Here is a 13,997-nt window from a genome sequence, read left to right on the forward strand (position 1 = left end):
GAACAGAAGAGAGAGATGAGAATTCTCGATAATTATGCAGTCACATAGGCGGCAGGTACGGCAAATTTTCTGTGAAACGATACTAAAATAACGTGCAGAAAAAATTTAAAGATTTAGTTGACAATGAAAGTGTGAAAAATTTCAACGATCGACAGTCAGCACTCATTTTCCTGTACTTCAAGAAGCACTAAGCGTTAAATTTGCTGGTATGCAGCGTGTGAAGAAATTGGTGGTGTCAACAGCAAAATTTCTGAAGTCGCATACGTTATTCCAATGTCAGTTGCAACGGTTTTCGACGAAACTGAACGAAAAGTATGGAGACTTTATATATTACTTCAGAGTACGCTGGTTAAGTCAAGGGGCATGCCAGGAACGATTTTCGATTTAAAACTCGCTACTGTTGAATTTATGAAAGAAAAAAAGAGTGCAGGAACGAAACCTAGAACATCCAGAATGGACCGTAGATCTTGTATTTTAGGAGGGTTGGCTGTACACAGCCCACAACATGACACTGCAACGTGAGAAACAACTTCTTTCTGACTTGATGGGGATGCATTTAAGAAGAAACTCGAGTTACAGATGGGACACATTCTGACAAACACGGTCCAGTTCCCTAACCTTACTGCCGTTAAAGAAAACGAGAGATTTGATGAGTTACTCGTAGTGGCCTTGAAATAATTATAAGGACAGTTCCCTAAATGTTTTCAGGACACTGGCAGTCTTATAACTGTTCTCGTGTTGTTTTCAGGACCGTCTGCCATTTTAGTTGAAAGTGCTCCCGTGCATGTGCAGATGAAACTGATTAACCTGTAAGGTAATTTCCATTTCGATGACAAATCCTTTTGCGTTAAAGCTGTCCAGGACGTCTTTCTTCAGGTAGAATTTCGACGTCTCCATAACAAGGTTGCAAAAGTGCTACAATATTTTGATTGGCGGACCTTGTTCGATTATGAAACTAAATAAATCACGATTATTTGGCAACCTGAGGGCGAAAATCTGTGAACTGTTTGCGCTTGTCTCTATACGAACAGTTTGTACCAGATAAAAATGCCCCAAAGATAATTAAATAATACTGAAAATTTGCTTTGTTTGTTATCTGTGTTGTCGAGATATGTGGAATATGAAACCAAAACATAAGCGTTGGGCCTGCACAGCCCTTTGACTGCCCCAGAAAGCCGTTGATATAACGTATCGCGTCCAGCTTACTCTTGTCAAGCATAAGTGCCAACTAGCTGATATACGGCCAGAGAACGATTAGTAAAACAGCTTCGCCTGATGAAGCTAACGTACACTAGATGGCGTGAAATAAACATTAAACGTATGGCATATACTCGAGTGTTCTTATATACAGTTGTAAAATATACAAATGTATTTCTTATAAATGTGTGAACACATGTATTTTTTTCACGACAGTGGCATAAGATATACGTTAGCGCCACCTGCGGTGCTGTTTTCTTTGTCATTCTATGGCCCCGTTCGAGCCAGTTTACTCTTACGCTAAGTAATAGTAGGTTGGTGCGATACTTTGTGTCTACAGCGTTCTGGCATGTGAAAATTGTATTGCCTGTACTATTCGTATTCAGTTTCTGATGTAGGTATGTTTCTCATTGTGTGCTTCTGCTTTTAAGTCCAGATCCTTTGGCAGTGGTGAAGGAAGAAATAAAATAAGACACTTCTTTAGACAAGAAAAGAGAGTTTCACTGTAAGTGGAGAACGTAACTGCCACGTTCTGGTAAGCTTTCATGCAATTATGTATCCAATGCTTCATTTTTTAAAACCTGCTTACTTACTATAATGTTAAAAAACGAAAAAAAATTAAATAACGGTAGTTACATAGATCGTTGGAGGGATTTGGGGGGGGGGGGGTGGAGTGGAGGCTGCAGCCCTGGATGTTCTGCCACGTGAAGAGGAGTATCACCTTTGTACGGGTCTGCTACTGACACCACAATCAGAAATGCTAAATAGTGTCATAATTTCCTTGGACTCGTTTTTAAGGTCATCCCTAAATCGTTCTTCGGCTAAATCAATCAACGTCGATCTCTTCTAAAGTTATAGTAACACAGTAATTTTTCGTCAACCTTTTATGGAAACGCTGTGTAGCTGCCTCTGGGAATTTCGCTAAAGAGGTGATTTCACATACAATGATCAGTATTTTCACTCCTATAACACTGTTACCTGATTATTTCTACAGTTCCTCAATCTCTTTTTTCCTGGCGGCGCATTACAAAATATTATCGATAATTCTGCAGTGTATCTAGAGACTTTCACAGAGAGCATTAGGGAACGATTGCCATGAACAGGGGAAAGGAATACAGTAGAAGAAGAATGGGTAGTTTTTAGATGAAATAGTGAAGGCAGCAGAGAATCAATCAGGTAAAAAGACGAGAGCTAGTAGAACAGAGTAACGGAAGCGATACTGAATTTAAATGCTGAAAGGAGAAAATATAAAAATTCAGTAAATGAAACAGCTGAAAAGGAAGACAAACCTCTCAAAAATGAGATCGACAGGAAGTGCAAAACGGCGAAGCAGGGATGGACGGAGGACAAGTATAAGGATGTAGAGGCATATAGCACTAGGGGTAAGATAAGACTGCCTATAGGAAAAGTAGAGAGACCTTTGGAGAAAAGAGGACCACCTGTATGAATATCAAAAGCTCAGTTGGAAAACCAGTTCTAAGCAAAGACGGGAAAGCAAAAAGGCGGAATGAGTATATAGATGTACTTGAGGACAATATTATGGAAATGGAAGAGGATGTAAATGAAGATGAAATGGGAGATATGATACTGCGTGAAGAGTTTGACACAGTACTGAAAATTCTAACTCGAAGCAAGGCCCCGGTAGTAGACAACATTCCATTGGAACTACTGATAGTCTTGGGAGACCAGGTCATGATAAAACTCTACCACCCGGTGAGCACGATGTAAGAGACAAGCGAAATACCCTCAGACTTCAAGAAGATTATCATAATCCCAATCCCAAAGAAAGCAGGTGTTGACAGGTGTGAAAATTACCTAATTATCAGTTTAATAAGTCACGGCTGCAAAATACTAACGCGAATTCTTTACACATGAATGGAAAAACTTGTAGAACCCGACCTCGGGGAAGATCAGTTTGGATCCGCAGAAATTTTGGAACAAGCGAGGCAATACTGACCCTACGACTTATCTTAGAAGATAAGTAAATAAAAGGCAAACCTACGTTCTTAGCACCTACAGACTTTGAGAAATGTTTTGACAATGCTGACTGAAATACTCTCTTTCGAATTCTGAAGGTGGCAGGGGTGAAATACAGGGAGAAATGCTATTTACAATTTGTACAGAAACCAGATGGCTGTTATACGAGTCAGGGGGCATGAAATGGTAGCAGTCGTTGGGAAGGGAGTGAGAGAGGGTTTTAGCGTATCCTCGATGTTATTCAATCTGTATGTTGAGGATGCACTAAAGGAAACAAAAGAAAAATTTAGAGTAGGAATTAAAATCCATGGAGAAGAAATAAAAACTTTGAGGTTTGCCGATGACATTATAATTCTGTCAGAGACAGCAAAAGACCTGGGAGAGCAGTTGAACGGAATGGACAGTGTCTTGAGAGGAGCATATAAGATGAACATCAACAGAAGCAAAACAATGATAATTGAATGTAGTCGAATTAAATCAGGTTATGCTGAGGGAATTAGATTAGGAAATGAGCCAATAAAGTAGTAGATGAGTTTTGCTGTTTCGAGAGGAAAATAACTTATGATGGTCGAATTAGAGAGGATAGAAAACGTAGACTAGCAAAGGCAAGGAAAGCGATTCTGAAGAAGAGAAATTTGTTAACAGGGAGTATAGATTTAAGTGTCTGGAAGTCTTTTCTTTCTGAAAGTATTTGTATGGAGTGTAGCCATGTATGGAAGTGAAACGTGGACGATAAGTAGTTTAGACACGAAGAGAATAGAAGCTTTCGGAATGTGGTGCTACAGAAGAATGCTGAAGATTCGATGGGTTGATCATGTAACTACTGAGGAGGTCCAGAACAGAACTGGGGAGAAGAGGAATTTGTGGCACAACTTGTCTAGAAGTAGGGATCGGTTTGTAGGACACGTTCTGAGGCATCAAGGGTTCACTAATTTGGTATTGGAGGGAAGCGTGTAGGGTAAAAATCGTAGAGATGAATTCACTAAGCAGATTCAGAAATATGTAGGTTGCAGTAGTTACTCAGAGATGAAGAAGCTTGCACAGGATAGAGTAGCATGGAGAGCTGCATCAAACCAGTTTCTGAACTGATGACCACAACAACAACAGCAACATTTCTCACCCAACCTTTAGTTTTCTCCTCTGTTCCTGTCACTTGTCACTATTGTTTCGTTATATTTGTGATAAGAATTAACATGGCAGAACAAAGTGAAATTCTCTGCCTACACGAGTTCGTGTCTAGGTAGAAAGTGCACTTACATTATCTGATCAAAAGTATACGAACATCCCATCGTAATGCGAAATTTACTACCGCTTGTCACGAAAGGCGGGACCTGCCTGTAGAAGAGGAGGCGGGAGGTTTTGTGTTGTCAGTAGAGAAGCAATAACAACAGATTGGGCCGCTCTGAAGTGTTCAGTGGCTTCGAACGTGGACTAGTCACAAGAGTAACAAGTATACAGGGTGTTACAAACAGGTACGGCCAAACTTTCAGGAAACATTCCTCACACACAAATAAAGAAAAGATGTTATTTGGACATGTGTCCGGAAACGCTTAATTTCCATATTAGAGCTCATTTTAGTTTCGTCAGTATGTACTGTACTTCCCCGATTCACCGCCATGATTTCATACGGGATTCTCTACCTGTGCTGCTTGAACATGTGCCTTTACAAGTACGAAACAACATGTGGTTCATGCACGACGGAGCTCCTGCACATTTCAGTCGAAGTGTTCGTATGTTTCTCAACAACAGATTCGGTGACCGATGGATTGGTAGAGGCGGACCAATTCCATGGCCTCCACGCTCTCCTGGCCTCAATCCTCTTGACTTTCATTTATGGGGGCATTTGAAAGCTCTCGTCTACGCAACCACGGTACCAAATGTAGAGACTCTTCGTGCTCGTATTGTGGACGGCTGTGATAGAATACGCCATTCTCCAGGGCTGCATCAGCGCATCAGGGATTCCATGCGACGGAGGATCGATGCATGTATGCTCGCTAACGGAGGACATTTTGAACATTTCCTGTAACAAACTGTTTGAAGTCACGCTTGTACGTTCTGTTGCTGTGTGTGTCCATTCCACGATTAATGTCATTTGAAGAGAAGTAATAAAATGAGCTCTAACATGGAAAGTAAGCGTTTCCGGACACATGCCCACATAACATATTTTCTTTCTTTGTGTGTGACGAATGTTTCCTTAAAGTTTGACCGTACCTTTTTGTAACACTCTGTATAAGGAACATTTGAACCATTCATAAAGCTGGCCAAGTGGACTGTTGGTGATAAGATTGTGAAGTAGAAAGGCGAAGGACCATTCATTGTCAAACTAAGACCAAGCAGACTTCATTTAATGGGGAACAGGGACCGTCAAGCACTGCAGACCGCATGAACCAAACGGAAGGAATCGCTTCTGAGTTCCAAAGCGCTAAGAGCAGTCCAGCTAGCACAATGACTGTGCGTAGGATATGGAAAAGACTGGGGTGCAGAGGTCGACCTGCCATCATCAGAAATCGAATAGTTTGAACTTGCGAAACAACGGTCAGTGTAAATATTAAAATCTATACCTTGCCTTGCTTTGCAAGTCCAAACTTCTTGGTATCTAATGATGGCAGAGGCCGAAACGTCGTAATAAAGAAATACAATTTATTTTGCGATCTAGGCGGTTTTGTTCCTAAAATATTCATGATTATCGCGGACTCATACCGGAAATTCCTTTCCTTTAATGTAAGTTTACACACGTGCGGGCCACCGAGCGAGGTGGCGCAGTGGTTAGACACTGGACTCGCATTCGGGAGGACGACGGTTCAATCCCGCGTCCGGCCATCCTGATTTAGGTTTTCCGTGATTTCCCTAAATCACTGCAGGCAAATGCCGGGATGGTTCCTTTGAAAGGGCACGGCCAACTTCCTTCCCTAATCCGATGAGACCGATGACCACGCTGTCTGGTCTCCTTCCCCAAACCAACCATCCAACCAACACGCGTGCGTTTAGTCATTTCACTCATCTTTTGAACGACTGTAGTACATTCGTAAGTGCAGAAAATGCTGCTCAAGTGCCACGCGCTTCTCAAGCATTTTCGAGAACCCGAGGTTCCGTGTTTCACGTGTGTGTTGTAAACCATACGTGAGCACTAGCCATCTAGCAGCGGCGTTAGGGCAGAGTAGAAGCGTGCTCGTGTTTCACTCGAGGTTCGTCTGCTTCTTTTTCCCTCAATTTCCCACCAAACACTGACTATAACGAATACGTAATGTTCCTATGGAAAGTAATAATCAACAATAACAATAATGATAATCTACATCTACATATACATACATAATCCGCAAGCCACCGTATGATACATGGCGCAGGGTACTTTGTATCAATACCAGCCATTTCCTTTCCTGTTCCAGTTGCAAATGGAGCGAGGAAAAAAAGCCCGTCTATACGCCTCCATACGAGCCCTACTTTCTGTTGTCTTATCTTCGTGGTCCGTAAGTGAAACGTACGTTGGCGGCAGGAGACTCGTTCTGCAGTCAGCCTCAAATACCGGTTCTCAAATTTCTACCATTCGCTGAAAGGACATGCTCTTCCATCCAGGAATTCTCCTTTTAGACCACGAGGTATCTCTGTAATGCTTGCATGCTGATCGGACCTACCGGTAACAAATCTAGCAGCACGCCTTTGAACTGCTTCGATGTCCTCCTTAAATCCGACCTGGTGGGGATCCCAGAGACCCAAGCAGAATGTATCACACTAATGTTCTACACGCTATTCCTTTATAGATGAGTTGTACGTTCCTAAAATTCTCGCAGTAAACCGAAGTTGGCAAATTTGCCTACAATCCTTACATACTTGTTCCATTTCATATCGCTTTGCAACGTTCTGTTATGCCTATGTTTTTAGTCGATGTGACTGTGTCAAGGATCATAGTACTAATGCTGCATTCGAATATTACAGGATTGCTTTTCCTCCTCATCTGCATTAACTTACATTTTGCTACATTAAGAGCAAGCTGTCACTCAATACGACAACTACAAATTTTGTCTAAGTCACCTTGTATCCTCCTACAGTCACTCGTCGACGACACGTCCCGTACACCACAGCATCATCAGCAATGAGCCATAGATTGCTGCCCACCTTGTCCGTATGATGATTTATATGTACATAGAACAAGGCTGCTCCTATCTCACTTACCTGGGGCACTCTTGACTATTCTCTCTCTCTAATGTTGAGGCAACGAACTTAACAAGTCTTCAAGCCACTCACATATCTCGGAAACTAATATGTACGTTCCGATCTTTGTTAACAATCTGGAGTGGGCCATCGCGTCAGACGACGCTTTCCAGGAATCTAGGAATATGGAATCTGCCTGTTGCAATGCATCGATGCTTCGCCGTATGCCATGCGAAAAAAGGGCAAGCTGAGATTTGTGCAGAGCGATAATTTCGAAACTCTTGCTGATTTGTGCAAAGTTGCTCTTCTGTTTCGGGGGAAATATACTATATTCGAACTCAGAATATGTTTAAGAAATCTGCAGCCGACCGATGTGCAGGATACTGGTCTGCAATTATGTGGGTCCCCTATTTTACCCTTCTTGTACACGGGAGTCATGTGCGCTTTTTTCCAGTCGCTTGGGACTTTGCGCTGGGGAAGAAACAGTAATAACTGTGGTACATACACTCGAACTATAATACGGCATCGTGATGAAATCGTCACTTAATTAACGGAGCAGTGAATAACACATTTTATTAACTGTTGTTATCACTTTTGATATAATTCTATGGCAGTCTCTATCAGGCAATAACTTGTCATCTGTGGCACGTTTCACAGCTTACGAGTACGCAGCTAGCTGTCCTGCACAAAATGCCCCGTTTTATCATCGTATCTTTTCTACACATACAATGAACTATTAAAATGCCCATAAAACGTGTCTTCTTTCAGATTTAACACCAAAGTACCGGACATTTGCTACCACAGGCATTATCCAGTTTGTTTTGTTAAAACTAAGGTGTTTATGTGGAGTCTAGCCTTGTATGGAAGTGAAACGTGAGCGATAAGGAGCTGAGACAAGAAGTAAACATAAGTTCCGTAAATGTGGTGTTACAAAAGAAGGTTCAAGATTAGGTGCATTTACTTGTTTTAGTATACTGTGTATGTGAAACTTGTTTTATGTCGGAATCTGCCCTTTGTTAGGCCTCTGTAACTTCGTACATGTTACTGCTTAAACTAACGTGTACTCTGAATTGTCAAAATAAACCGTTGTATAACATTGTTGATATGGCTGTATGGGCGCGTTCCGAAAGCCAATAAATTTAAAAAAATTAGATCAGTAGGTAGAGCGGAGAACTAATGAAATGGTTCAAATGGCTTTGAGCAATATGGGATTTGACTGCTGAGGTCATCAGCCCCCTAGAACTTAGAACTACTTACACCTAACTAATCAAAGGACATCACACACATCCAAGCTCGAGGCAGGATTCGAACCTGCGACCGTAGCGGTAGCGCGGTTCCAGACTGTAGCGCCTAGAACCGCTCGGCCACTTCGGCCGGCAGCTAATGAAGAAATGCTGAATGAAATTTGGGAGAAAAGAAATTTATGACAGGATTAAAAGAAGGGATCGGTTGAGAGGGCACATTCTGAGGCGCCGAGAATCTGTCAGCTTCGTAACGGAGGCAAGTATAGGGGACAAAAGCTGTTGTGGGAAACCAAGACGTTGACTGCGGTAAGCAGATTCATATGAATGTATAAGGGGCAATCAAATAAAAACGAGACAAATGGATAAAAGGAAGTAAACTGTTCATTATTTCAAAAGTAGCCGCCATAACTGCACTTTTGTGCCACCCTGAGACATGACGGCCAATGCCTTCACGGAAAATGTTTGTGGTTGTGAACGGGACCATCTCTGTACCCAGATTTGCCTCTGTCCAAAGCAATCAACGATCACGAGTGTCTTTCTTCATGGCTGAAAAATATGGAAATCGGTTGGGGAGGGGTCAGGACTTTATCGAAATATGATAATTGGAAGATAAGTGAATTTAATTTACATCAGTGGCACGATATAGGTCTATTTCATTCGACAAGAATTCGCGTGTATCGTGGTTAAATTCTGGTGCTGACATCCTCATTTACGTTCCCAAAGTCTGTAAGTTCTTTGGATCTACGCCTACGACGTAACGGCTTGTCTTGTCTCACTGTCACTAAGGATCATGCCGTCAAAAGGAATAATAAATTTCCATTTTCATTAATGGTTACAGAAATATTTCTATGACACTTTGCACCAAGCAATAACTCGTCGTCTGTGACACGTTTTCATAGGTTACACGTAACATAGCTAGCTGCCCTCTACAAAGTCTTTTCTTTCATCCGTCGTATCTTTTCTAGATATACGAAGAGCCACTAGATTACACATAAAACGAATTGCCTTAGAAAAAAGTCGTCTTCATAATACACCCAATGCCGCATTTTAAATACTAAACCTGGAAATACATCCAGTCTATCTGCCCCAGTGTTTCGAACAGGAAGTTCCGAAACTGATTTATATCTGTTTTTTGCTGCTGTGATATAGTTGGTTGGTTGTTTGGTTGGTTTGTGGGGGGTTGAACGGACCAGACTGCAAAGGCCATCTGTGGTCTAGTCCGAATACCAGTTTGGTGCAGCTCAACGAACTACTCTGTCCAATGTAAGCCAGTTCATCTACGTATAGCTGTTCCTATCCATTAGGGGCAGTCAAATGAAAACTAGACAGATCGAAAAAGTAAGTAACCTGTTTATTTTTCCAAACGTAATCATCATAAATGTTAATACATTATCCCACTGTGAGAAAAGACGGTCAGAACCGACATGGGAAAATGTTTGCGGTTGCCTAGGCCATGATGGTACCCAAGCATGCACCTCTTTGTCCGAAGCAAATCGACGGTCACGAATGACTTTCTTGAGGGCTCAAAAATATGGAAATTGTATGGGGGGAGATCGGGACTATATACAGGATATGTAAGGACTTCCCAGTGAAACTTTTACAGCGTAGTCGAATCAACCTTGGCAACATGTGGGCCATTACACGGCCTCCATACAGTCCCGATCATTCCACTAGCGATTTCTATGTTATTGAGCCCTCAAGAAAGACATTCGTGACCGTTGATTTGCTTCGGACGAAGAGGGGCACGTCAGGGAACAATCTCGGTTCCGTACGCAACCGTAAACATTTATCCATGAAGGCATTGACCGTCTTGTCCCATAATGGGACATATGTATTAACAATTATGGTGTTTACGTTTGAAGTAATAAACAGTTTACTTTTTCCATCCTTCCAACACTCAGGCATAGAGTAACTTGTTGAGCTCCTCCAAATTAGTATTCGGACTAAACCACAACAACTACAAAGATATAAATCAGTATCAACTTATTCTGAAGACAATGCGTTTTATTTGCAATCTAGTGGCTCATCGCATGTTTAGAGATAACGGATAAAGCAGGAGACTTTGCAGAGGACAGCTCGCTATGTTACATGTAAGGTATGGAAACGTGTCACAGACAAGTTACTGCTTGGTGGAAAGTGCCATAGAAATGTTTCTCTAACCACTAATGAAAATGTAATTAGAAGCAGTGAGGCGATCAAAACAGTTAAGATACAGCCAGACCCCCCCCCCCCCCCTCGTAAAGGACTTACGGACCTACCCGTAGTACTCGAATTCGCGTCGACTGAACTAGCTCATCTCGAGTCACTGATGTAAATCAAATTGACATATCTTTCAATAATCTTATTTTTTTGCGCACTGTGTTCAGCTTGTAACATACCTATAATGACAGGTCTAATATACAGACATCTTTTGGGAAGAAGTTGCATCCGAGTTTTTTTGGGGGGAAAATCAGCTGTAAGGACTAACTTCATGGTGAATCTGAAGCCATAGAAAACGAAGTGAGTTTTAATTTACCAAAACGAAAATTGTCCAGAGTGTAGTTGAACAGACCTCTCAAAAAATTTTTACATTGCACCAATTTGCTAACACTGCCAAGAAGTTTCCCTGACGCTAACGACGTCAGAAACTCGTAAGGGACGAAACAAACATTTTGCAGCGTACTTGATATACTTAGCTCTATGCTTTTCGTTTACTGTAAAATATGCTCAAGATGCGACGGCTGGCTTACTGAATACGACCTCCCGCTTTATTGCAGTACCTAGGGCAGTTTTGATAATCATGCATTCCCAAAAGACTCTTGGCGAGTCAGTTGAGGTTCCATTCTTCTAGCTGGCAATGAAAAATTTTAAATTACAGCTGATTACAAAGAAAAAGTAAATCATTTATAAAATGGCGAAAACAGATATAAAATGTATTTTTTTTAATTTCTAAACAAGAATTTGGTTATAATGTAAAATATGCTTTTTAATGCTACATTTTAAATATGAAGTGTAAGAAGAGATTTTTCTTTTCTCCTTACAACTGTAAAAGGTATTTTAAGCACTGCACTGAGTCACAGTTTCTCTCCTTAAGCAGTATTCAACTTGTTGCTATAATCAGTTCAACAGACCAAACAACTCCTTAGACAAACAATTTTCATAGATAATAATTTTTGAAAAATCATGATTTAGTGCAATAGCTGAATCTCATTTTATTAAAACTACCAGTTACTGTCAAACAGACCACTGTCAGGTATTAAAAACTGACACTAATTACAAGAAATTGCAACCATTAATTATGGTACACATCGTTTTTAATTTTTTTCGTACCTGAAGATTGTCTGTCGTTTGGTCGAAACGTAATTTTAATAAAATGACACACAGCTATTGAACCAAATCATAGTTTTTCAAAATATTTCGAAGCTGTAGTCATCTTCGCCTTAAAATGGCGTGCAAGTAATAATTTCACAATTACTAGGTCTCTTGCATTTTACACCAAATATGAATAAAATATGTTAAGGTTTCATAACTCAGTGCTAAAAATGTTTATTTTTCTATCATCGTTTCGTTTAAATTTCGGTTCTCAACAGATTACGTGCAAAGTGAGGTTCACCATTCCCATCACCACTAAGTGTATGTCTGAAGTGCATTTTACCCGAAAATACTGGGATGCATCTTTCTCCAGGTAGAGGACTGGTACTGGGAAGTACTTATAGCGAACATTACAATAATGTGCAAGAAATTTTCAATAATATAGTCGTGACACAGCTGCGCAGTTGTAAGATCAAATAAACAGGATGGATTAGTATTCACCTGTCCACAAATAAACACTTTATTGCAGTATCTGAAAACATATATACATTCACAAGACAGAAATTATTCTTTACTTTGCTACAATTTATTTTTCAGTAATCACCATGTTGTTGATAACATCTAAATTGCCAGCCATGGAAGTTACCTGGTAAAATCCATTACTATCATAGTGTGTTAAATGCCAGTATTAGAACGCAGAGATCAATGGATCCAATGAAAGTGCCTCTCAGAAACGTACTTCCATCACAATGAATCCAATTTTTCACCGCGTCGCTGCCTTTGACAACATTATTTTTATCACTTAGGTTTTAAGTTATTTTTAATTAACATTTTTGCTATAGTAGTGACAACTAATTTTAAGCTGTACTATCAACGTATCTGAAAGATTTTTGTCAAGTTGTTTAAAAACACTTATAGCGAAAAAGTATAATGCAACATATGTTTCAAGAAGTTCTTTGAAAATACTGTCTCTGTATGCTTCTTGCAAAAAACGCGGTAAAATACGTGGTGTTTTCGCTCAACTCCCTTAAAACAACTTAGTGTACTTAGGGCGTGCCGCAACCTACCTCACAGTAGGGACGCAGACGCGCTCCTCTCTGCTCAGAATTATTCTCGAGCTTCGGAATAGGTGTTTGGATGGACGTTACCCACGCGTGCTTCTTGGCCCAGCTGCCGTCGGCAAGTGACGCTTCTCAGCCGCACACGGAGATTCAGATCGTCGTGATTCCTCACAGCGCTGCAAGAGGCGCTACTGTCGGAGTGCTGCCATCTGTAGCGCAGAAAAGGAACTTCTATGAAAGCAATAGTGGCGGGTTATCTGCTTTCTTTTCACCAGCGTCCCTCTGTGTTGAATAACAGATTGTTAGCAATAAAACCCCCATTCTTGAAAGAATGAAACCCCCATGTATGAAATAGCTTCAAACGGCTGGTTGTTTTACAAATGAGTTAATGCGCTAAGTAGTTGACGGCTAGCATGCAAGTACAAAAGATTTAGAAAAGACCTGAAATCACGTATACACTTTGTTGGAAGTAGCTAGCGCTCTTATTATGACACACTGGATTAATATTGTCTTGATAATATGTGCTCCATATTAACAAAAAGCTAGTTGTTCGTGCAACTCCCCGTTTGCAACGTAAATATATCCCGAAGTACGCGTCGTACAATGACATCATCCATGGTATTTGTGGATACCGTCCGCAAATGTGCCGAATGTTATTAGCGATCATGTTTTCTTTTCATCATTTTGTGGGGGGGTCGAGAAAAAGTTTCATAAAGGTTTGAAATTATGTTTAAAGTCTATTGCAAGTCTCTGCTCTCGTTATGAGACAATGGATGAATAAAGACCATCTAATTTGCGTTCCTTTTTAAGTAAAAGCTAGTTTTTCACGCATCTTAGAGTTTATTACTTCACATCTCTAGAACTATGTGTCATACAGTACTACCATTTTGGAGGTACATTCAGTTGTGTATGTATATGTTACTGTAAAAGTAAGATGATTGGTAAATCCTAGAATTAACTGGTGAAACCTAAGACTTACTATCAGAGTGTGGTTAAAGTCCGAAATTTCTTATTATGTGCAGAGATTTCGAACTTATACCAAGAGACGTTGGTAAATCTTAGGATGTACCCATACCGT

The 13,997-nt window shown here is 40.7% G+C and overlaps 2 protein-coding genes across 2 annotated transcripts in view; one reads left to right on the plus strand and one right to left on the minus strand.

Moving 5' to 3' along the window:
• LOC126162315 (uncharacterized) overlaps positions 1-13,030 on the minus strand; it is a 38,772-nt gene extending 25,742 nt beyond the window's left edge. Inside the window, exon 1 of the mRNA XM_049918740.1 lies at positions 12,926-13,030. The gene's annotated coding sequence lies outside the window, so the exon portion shown is untranslated. The remainder of the gene's footprint in view (positions 1-12,925) is intronic.
• Positions 1-13,997, plus strand: part of LOC126162316 (uncharacterized) — a 716,875-nt gene that overhangs the window by 573,349 nt on the left and 129,529 nt on the right. The gene's annotated exons all lie outside the window — the stretch shown is intronic.

This window comes from Schistocerca cancellata, chromosome 2 (assembly GCF_023864275.1).
Source record: "Schistocerca cancellata isolate TAMUIC-IGC-003103 chromosome 2, iqSchCanc2.1, whole genome shotgun sequence".
Lineage (NCBI taxonomy): Eukaryota > Metazoa > Arthropoda > Insecta > Orthoptera > Acrididae > Schistocerca > Schistocerca cancellata.